This window comes from Camellia sinensis, unplaced genomic scaffold (assembly GCF_055761805.1).
Source record: "Camellia sinensis isolate YWXY unplaced genomic scaffold, ASM5576180v1 Unanchor12, whole genome shotgun sequence".
NCBI classification, from domain to species: Eukaryota; Viridiplantae; Streptophyta; class Magnoliopsida; order Ericales; family Theaceae; genus Camellia; species Camellia sinensis.
In genome coordinates this window covers 7,408,667-7,415,956 of record NW_028128998.1, presented here as the reverse complement: position 1 = coordinate 7,415,956, position 7,290 = coordinate 7,408,667, and positions in this window count along the sequence as shown.

Sequence of the window (7,290 nt, the reverse complement as noted above, 5' to 3'; positions counted from 1 at the left end):
GAGTTTCCCTCAATATTGATAGTTATAGAGGGAAACGTATCTCAAATACTAATATTAACTTCGAAATAAAATGTGTGGCTTCAAAGCCAAGTTTTGGCGCCAAAATCAAGTGACGAACAACTTCGAAAGTAGGAAGTTGACTTCGAAGCACATTCCTCACCTAAGGGCGCAGGAATGCTCATGTATTTGTTTACTTCAAAAGGATTAAAGACCTGCTTTTAGGTTTCTTGATGAGAGTAAAATCCTTCGAAGTAAAATTTGAAATATCTTGCGGTTAGAGTTTGTTTGTTCTAGGTTTCAAACCAATAGTTGGTTTAGTAGTATACAGAAGGAATCACTTTTTTAGAATAAAACAGTGCAGTCCTTAAAAGAGGTTTTCATATTTTGGAAAATATAGACTATTTGTTCGAAGCAAAATTAATTGATTTGAAACTGCTTGATTGTATTAAACATATGTTGGGGAATTGGATATGATCAAATCAAGTTTCAAAGGGAAAAATTGGTGAATTCAAAGTTCTGATTCTAAAAGGAGAGCTAAGACAAAGGTTATCAATTATACTCCATATGTTGGAAAAGTTCAGATTGGATTTCCAGCCTTTTATTGGGTATGATCGAATCAAGTTTTGAAGGACAAAATTGGTGAATTCGAAGCCTTAACTTTGTTTGTTTTTGACAAATAGGGTAAAATTAGACCATGCCAAATAAAGAGAAAACATCTTAGCTTTATTAAGACAAAAGCAATTACATCTGAAACCTTTCTCGGCTACATATTCAAGTTCATAAAAATAAGGAATAGAGTAAATGACAAGGTTATGGAATTTGTTCCAACTATGGTCAATGAACTTCTGTTCCTTTTTAATTCTATCTTCTCCAGGCTAGGTTGCTGAAGTTTTTTTTGGGTGAATAAGTCATAAAATAAAACAGAGAAATTACAAATTTACAAGGGGCATGCCCCAGGCCCTAACCTACAATTACAAACAAAAACAAACCAAAACTACCAAACAAAATCAAAGCCTAATGAACTATCCACACAAAAGTCACAGACTACAGCACTTTATACAAAAACAAGGTACTCCAAAAAAGAAATGCCCGAGAATACAAATATGTTCATGCATCCTATAATAAACATATGGGACATATGAACACATCCGAACGGGTACTGAACCATACAACATAAAAAGACCTTGCACAGCCTGCAGGTATAGGCATGAAACAAAATACAAACTAAGCATCTAGCAAGCATTAAGTGCAAAACAATAAAGTATATAAGAAACAAGGAATTCATCACATCTTGGGCGCTACCAGTAGCCACAGTCAACAGAACAAACCATCCCACTGTCCCATAAAACATATGACCTGGGACTCTTTCCACGAACCATTTTCCATAGCAAAACAATAGTACAATGTTAAAGAAATAAGGCAAACAATTCTCCATCGGACAGACTCCCAGTGACTGGCGCAACAGTACAGCCTAGTTTGAGACTCCCCATCAAACCTTGACGCCTCAATCTGGACAGCAAAGGAGTTATATCCATTCAGTTGATCATCCCAACAAATATTAGTAGAACCTGAGAATAACAGCAATACCCGAATAATATGAGATTCAAACAACTCACATAACATTGTAAAAAAACAAATCTCACAATATAGGGGAGCTAACGCACTCAACCCACAATTTTCACACAACTCAATAACAAAAATTAGTGTTAGGGCATTGGGAAACCACCGCAACATGTGAGAGAGTAAGAAAGGATTTAAAACAACAATATATGGCTCACCCTCAACAACAGATTCCCTAATAACCCCCAGACCAGCATAAAACCCATCCTGCAAAACAACAAAGAGTAGAAGTTAGCTCTCAATTTTTGGCTACCATCACTCAACCCACATATAGAGAACTCACATCCCTCATTGAGAACCTGCCACACCACATACCTGCAAAATGAAAGAATCATTAGGAAACAACAGAAAAACCTCACTATAGAGCCTGGCCAAACTCAACCCACAGTATTGAGCTCACAGTCACTCAACCCACTCATGGTGCCACTCCTTTCAGTTTTAAGGATGGTTGGAGGCAACCTCCATTCTTGTAAGAACCATATATCAGTTGGGAACCTCTTAATGTTGCTAAGAGCAAGAGCTCTATATCTAACCATACATACAATGTTTTTCAAAAGAACCTCTTCGGGAATCCTTTCATTACTGAAAATTCTGTTATTTCTCGCCAACCAAACATGATACACAGTACAACTGAAAGCAAGCCTTTTGATAATAATGGCAAGGGATTCACCCCTACAATCATCGGCTACCACCTCCACAAGGCCCAGCCAGTCGGTACTATACCACTGCGAGTTACATTTGGAATGCATAGCAGCCCAAACAGTGGATGAGAAAGCACACTTAAAGAACAAATGGTCATGATCCTCCCCAATGATCCCACATAGAGGGCAAACAGGGTTGGGGTTGATACCAAAGATGGCAAGCCTATCTCCAGTATTTAACCTACCCAGGATAGCCATTCAGACAATGAACCCCACCCTAGGTATAGAGTAGGGGCTCCACACTAGATTGGCCCAAGTAACTTTAGGCCATTTCATTCTCCAAGAATTCCAGACAGAGCCAATACTAAAATTACCATCATTGTGGAGGAGCCAAATAGGTTTATCAAGACAACCAGAAGTGAGCACAATATCAGGAGGTATATGGGCAGTAATCTCCCTAACCTCCCAAGAAGAGGCATTAGGCCAGGTCCACCCATTATCCCCCAGCGCAAAGGCAACCTTAGATTGAGCATTTAAAGCAGTATTATGCATTAATCTATTGCCATACTTAGACCACAAAGAACCAAAAGGGTGCCAGTTATCATACCAAAGAAATGTATCTTCCCCATTGCCAATTTTGTACCTAATTAAAGGATACATAACTTCCCTCAAGGATAAAAGCTTCCTCCACACCCAAGATGGATTACCAGGCACATTGACCGCCCAAAAACTTTTACCTTTTAACAAATAAGACTTCACCCATTGACACCACATAGATTGTTCCCCACCTGCCACCATGAACCAAATGTGCTTGGACACAGCAGCTCTATTCCAAATCTCCAAAGACTTAAAACCTAAACCCCCTTCATTTTTGGGAACACAAATTCTATCCCAGGCAACCTTGGCCTCAAAATTTTTAAGCTCCAAGCCAGACCAAAGGAAAGACCTACACAAAGCTTCCACCTCCTTAATAGCTTTTTTGAGAGGATGAACAGGGAGGACCAGTAGACTTTCACAGAGAAAAGAATAGTGCTAATCAATTGAGCCCTCCCAGCATAAGACAGAGTTAAGTTAGTCCAAGATTTGAACCTATTTGTAATCCTGTCCACAAGACCCTTACAATCAATGGCTTTCAGACGGGTGGGAATAAGGGGGACACCTAAGTATCTCACAGGTAACTTTCCCTCCTGAAATTGTATAATCCTCAAAATATTATCAATAAGAGAGGAATCACAACCAGAAAAGAAAACTTGACTCTTCTGAGGGTTAAGAGCTAAGCCAGAGAGAGCCTGGAACTCTAAAAGGCCACTCTTAATGAGTTGGAAAGAAGGGGAATGCCCTTTACAAAAGACCATAAGGTCATCAGCAAAGCAGAGATTGATAATTTTATATTTCCCACATCTCCAATGAAATTTAAAAAGAGGGTCTTTGGCTTTATCATCAAGGATTCTGGCAAGCACCTCTATAACAATAACAAAGAGATAGGGAGACATAGGATCACCTTGTCTCAGCCCCTTAGACCCATAAAAGTAACCATGGACACTCCCATTAATACAAACCGAGAAACTAGCAGACGCGACACAAGCTTTAATCCAATGAATCATCCTAGTGGGAAAAGACATAGCCTTAAGCACATCAAAGAGGAAATCCCAACGAACATTATCGTAAGCTTTCATAAGGTCCACTTTCATAGCACACTTAGGGGAGGGGGAATTTTTATGGTACCCCCTCATTAACTCCTGAGATAAAAAGATATTGTTAGCAATTCTCCTCCCATGGACAAAAGCGGACTGAACGGGATCAATGAGATAAGGGAGAACAAGCTTAATCCTATTGGCAATGATTTTGGCAATGCACTTGTAGATGGTATTACAACAAGAGATGGGTCTATAATCACCAACCTTAGAGGGATTGGGGACTTTAGGAACCAAAGAAATAGTTGTGCTATTAATCTCCTTAAGGAGCTCACCCGAATCAAAGAAAGATTTAATGGCCTAGGTAACTTCAAGGCCAACAACCTCCCAAGCACTATGGAAGAACCCCGCAGAGTACCCATCAGGGCCCGGGGCTTTATTGGGGTTGAGAGACTTAAAAACACTTATTATCTCATCAGCAGTCACATCTTGGGCCATGGTGAACATCTGATCAATAGTTAATCTCTTATTAATAACAGAGTTAACCCTATCAAACCCAACATAAGTATCTTCATGAGGAGTGCCAAACAAATTTGAAAAATATGTAACAAATGCATTTTGGACATCAGAAGGGCTAGTGAGCAGGACCCCATTCTCTAAGGTAATCCCACTGATTCTACTCCTATTCTGGTTGTTTCTAATAGATCGGAAGAAGAAGTTTGTGTTCCTATCCCCCAGGTTAAGCCAATTGACCTAGCCTTTTGCTGGGCAAGACTCTCCTCAGCCTTGCACAGATCGACATATTTTTTATACAAATCCCTCTCATAAGCTTGAACAGCCAGATTCAAAGGGTCCTTCTCAAGCTTAATTTGGGCAGATTCTAACTCAAACTTAAGACATTGGACCCGGGAGGTTAAATCACAGAAATCTTTTTTATTCAAATCTTTCAAAAGGGGTTTCAAAGATCTCAGCTTGCAGCAAGTTCTAAGCATGGGAGAGCCCTTCACATATTTACACCAAATGCTACTAACAACAGGAATGAAATCCTTATGGTCAACCCAAAAATTAAAATATTTGAACGGTTTCCTGAAACTAGTCCCTTTAGGAGCAACTGACAACACAACAGGAGAGCGGTCAAAAAGACCAGCAAGACAGAATCTGACATGAGACATAGGAAAGGAACTAAGCCATTGGTCACTCCCTAAGACTCTATCAATCTTTGAGGCAATGTAGTGGCCACCAGTCTGCTTATTGGCCCAAGTAAACTGGCAGGCACTCTACGAGATATCAACTAAAGAGGCACTAAGAAGAGAGAGATTACATAGCTCTTTAGCAGCGGACCAAGTCTGAGAGCCCCCAATCTTTTCAGAGTGGAACCTAATGGCATTAAAATTACCTAGCCAAATAGAAGGGGTGTTGGACATAGGGAGGAGAGCTCAACAATTTTTTGAAAGAAAGGAATCCTCAAAATATGTTTATTCTCAACATAAACAAAACCAACAGCAAAGGAAATATCAGCTTCAAAAAGGTCGATTTTACAAAAAATGATTTGATCAGATTGGTAAATTGGGTTAATAGTACAAAAATTGGGATCCCAACACAGCCAAATACGACCAAGCGTAGTATTGTCTGAGTTAGAAACAAAAGCCCATTTATTCTTAAAGATTTTCTCAAAAACAATTTGCTCATTAGCTAGCTTAACTTTAGTTTCCAAAATACCAATAATTTTCAGATCCTCCTTAAGGACAAAATTCCTTATTTCTTTTTGTTTTAGAGGTTCTTTTAAACCTCTGATATTCCATGAAGATATTTTAAAATCCATAATGAGCAAAAAGACATGAAAATCACTATTAACCCAAACAAAAAAATCTCAATACTTACCTGTGCTTTTTCCTCTGGCTCCTAGAGGATTTCCCTGCTGCTTTCTTTTTATTGCTACCTGAAGCTGGAGTATTATGTTGCTCCCTCTCACAGATAACAGTACCCCTACTAACCATTGGACTTTTTGCTACCAACACTTCTCTCTCCACCTCCTCTATGATTTGGCTAGCTCTAGGACTCAAGGCTTGGGCCAGACCCAGAATTTCATCATGCACTAACTTGAGTGGAACTTCTTGGTTAATGTCAGGTATGAGACTCTCCCTTAGAAGGGGATCTTGTTGAGGTTGTGCAACACTGGGAGCATTGTGGAGTGACAAAATTGGTTGCACCTGTAGTTCTGGCTGAATATGTGGGTCTTGTTGGCTTGACTCAGAAGCAGAAGCAGAACCGTTACCCTCAGGTTCACCCGTCTTCTTCTTACCTTTTGCCTTGACAGCTTGCCAACCTTCATCCTTTTCATTTTTTGTCTCTTTTTGCATTTGAACTAGTTGTGCAACTTGGTTTATAATGCACTTCTTAGTGTCATGCCCAAACACCTTGAAATATTCACACTTAGCAGGGAGACCTTGGTATTCAACCCTAATTTCAACTACTTCCTCCTCACATTTGACAAAGAAGCTCTGGAGAAGTGTAGATTCCACATTAACCCCCACACAAACTCTAGCAAAAGAAATTCGAATGCCAGAAGAAGTTAAATTATCCATAAAGAGGGAGGTCCCTATTAGGCTTGCAATCCTACTGAGACCTTCAAAATCCCAGTATTCCATAGGGACATGGAATAACTTGACCCACACAGGGATTTGGGACACATACCCTTTAGTTAACTTCATCATTCTCTTCCATCTCTTAAGAAGGAGAAGCTGGTTCCCCACATAGCATGGCCCCCCCTCTAATACCCTCTCATAGGAGTCAGCATTATTGAAACAGAAGAACATGAAACCTTCCCCATTAGCTAAAACCTCACTCAGACCCATATGTTTCCATTGGTTTGAGACACTATTTTTAACATAGTTGTAAGGCAGTTTCTTGTCAAGGAAATACCCCACTAAATAGGATTCCCACTTACCTAGGTCCTCCTTCTGAGGGGGTAATTCCACCAAATTGGGGTTATCAGAAGAGGGGGGGGGGGAGGGATATACCTTAACTTGACTGGAGATCTACTAGGCATGTTAGCCACCTCCGCCCAGGTTTTCGTCGACCCCAGAGGAACAACCTCATGTCTATCTTCAAAACCCTTACCACCTCTACCACGACCACCCCGATAAACGCCATGACCTCTTCCTCCATGATCCCCTTTACTAGACTGACCCCTGTCCACTTCGTCAACCAAACGGACTTCAACATCTTGAAGACCTAGAACATCCGGGCAACTGGGTGTTTTCCCTTGAGAAAGATCCATACCTTCAAGACTCGTCATCACAATCTCGCTTACTGGTATAGAGCCCTCAAGACTTATCCCTTGGGATATGCCCTGAATCCTCGTAAGAGGAAGGCTATCTTTAACCCAATCAAAA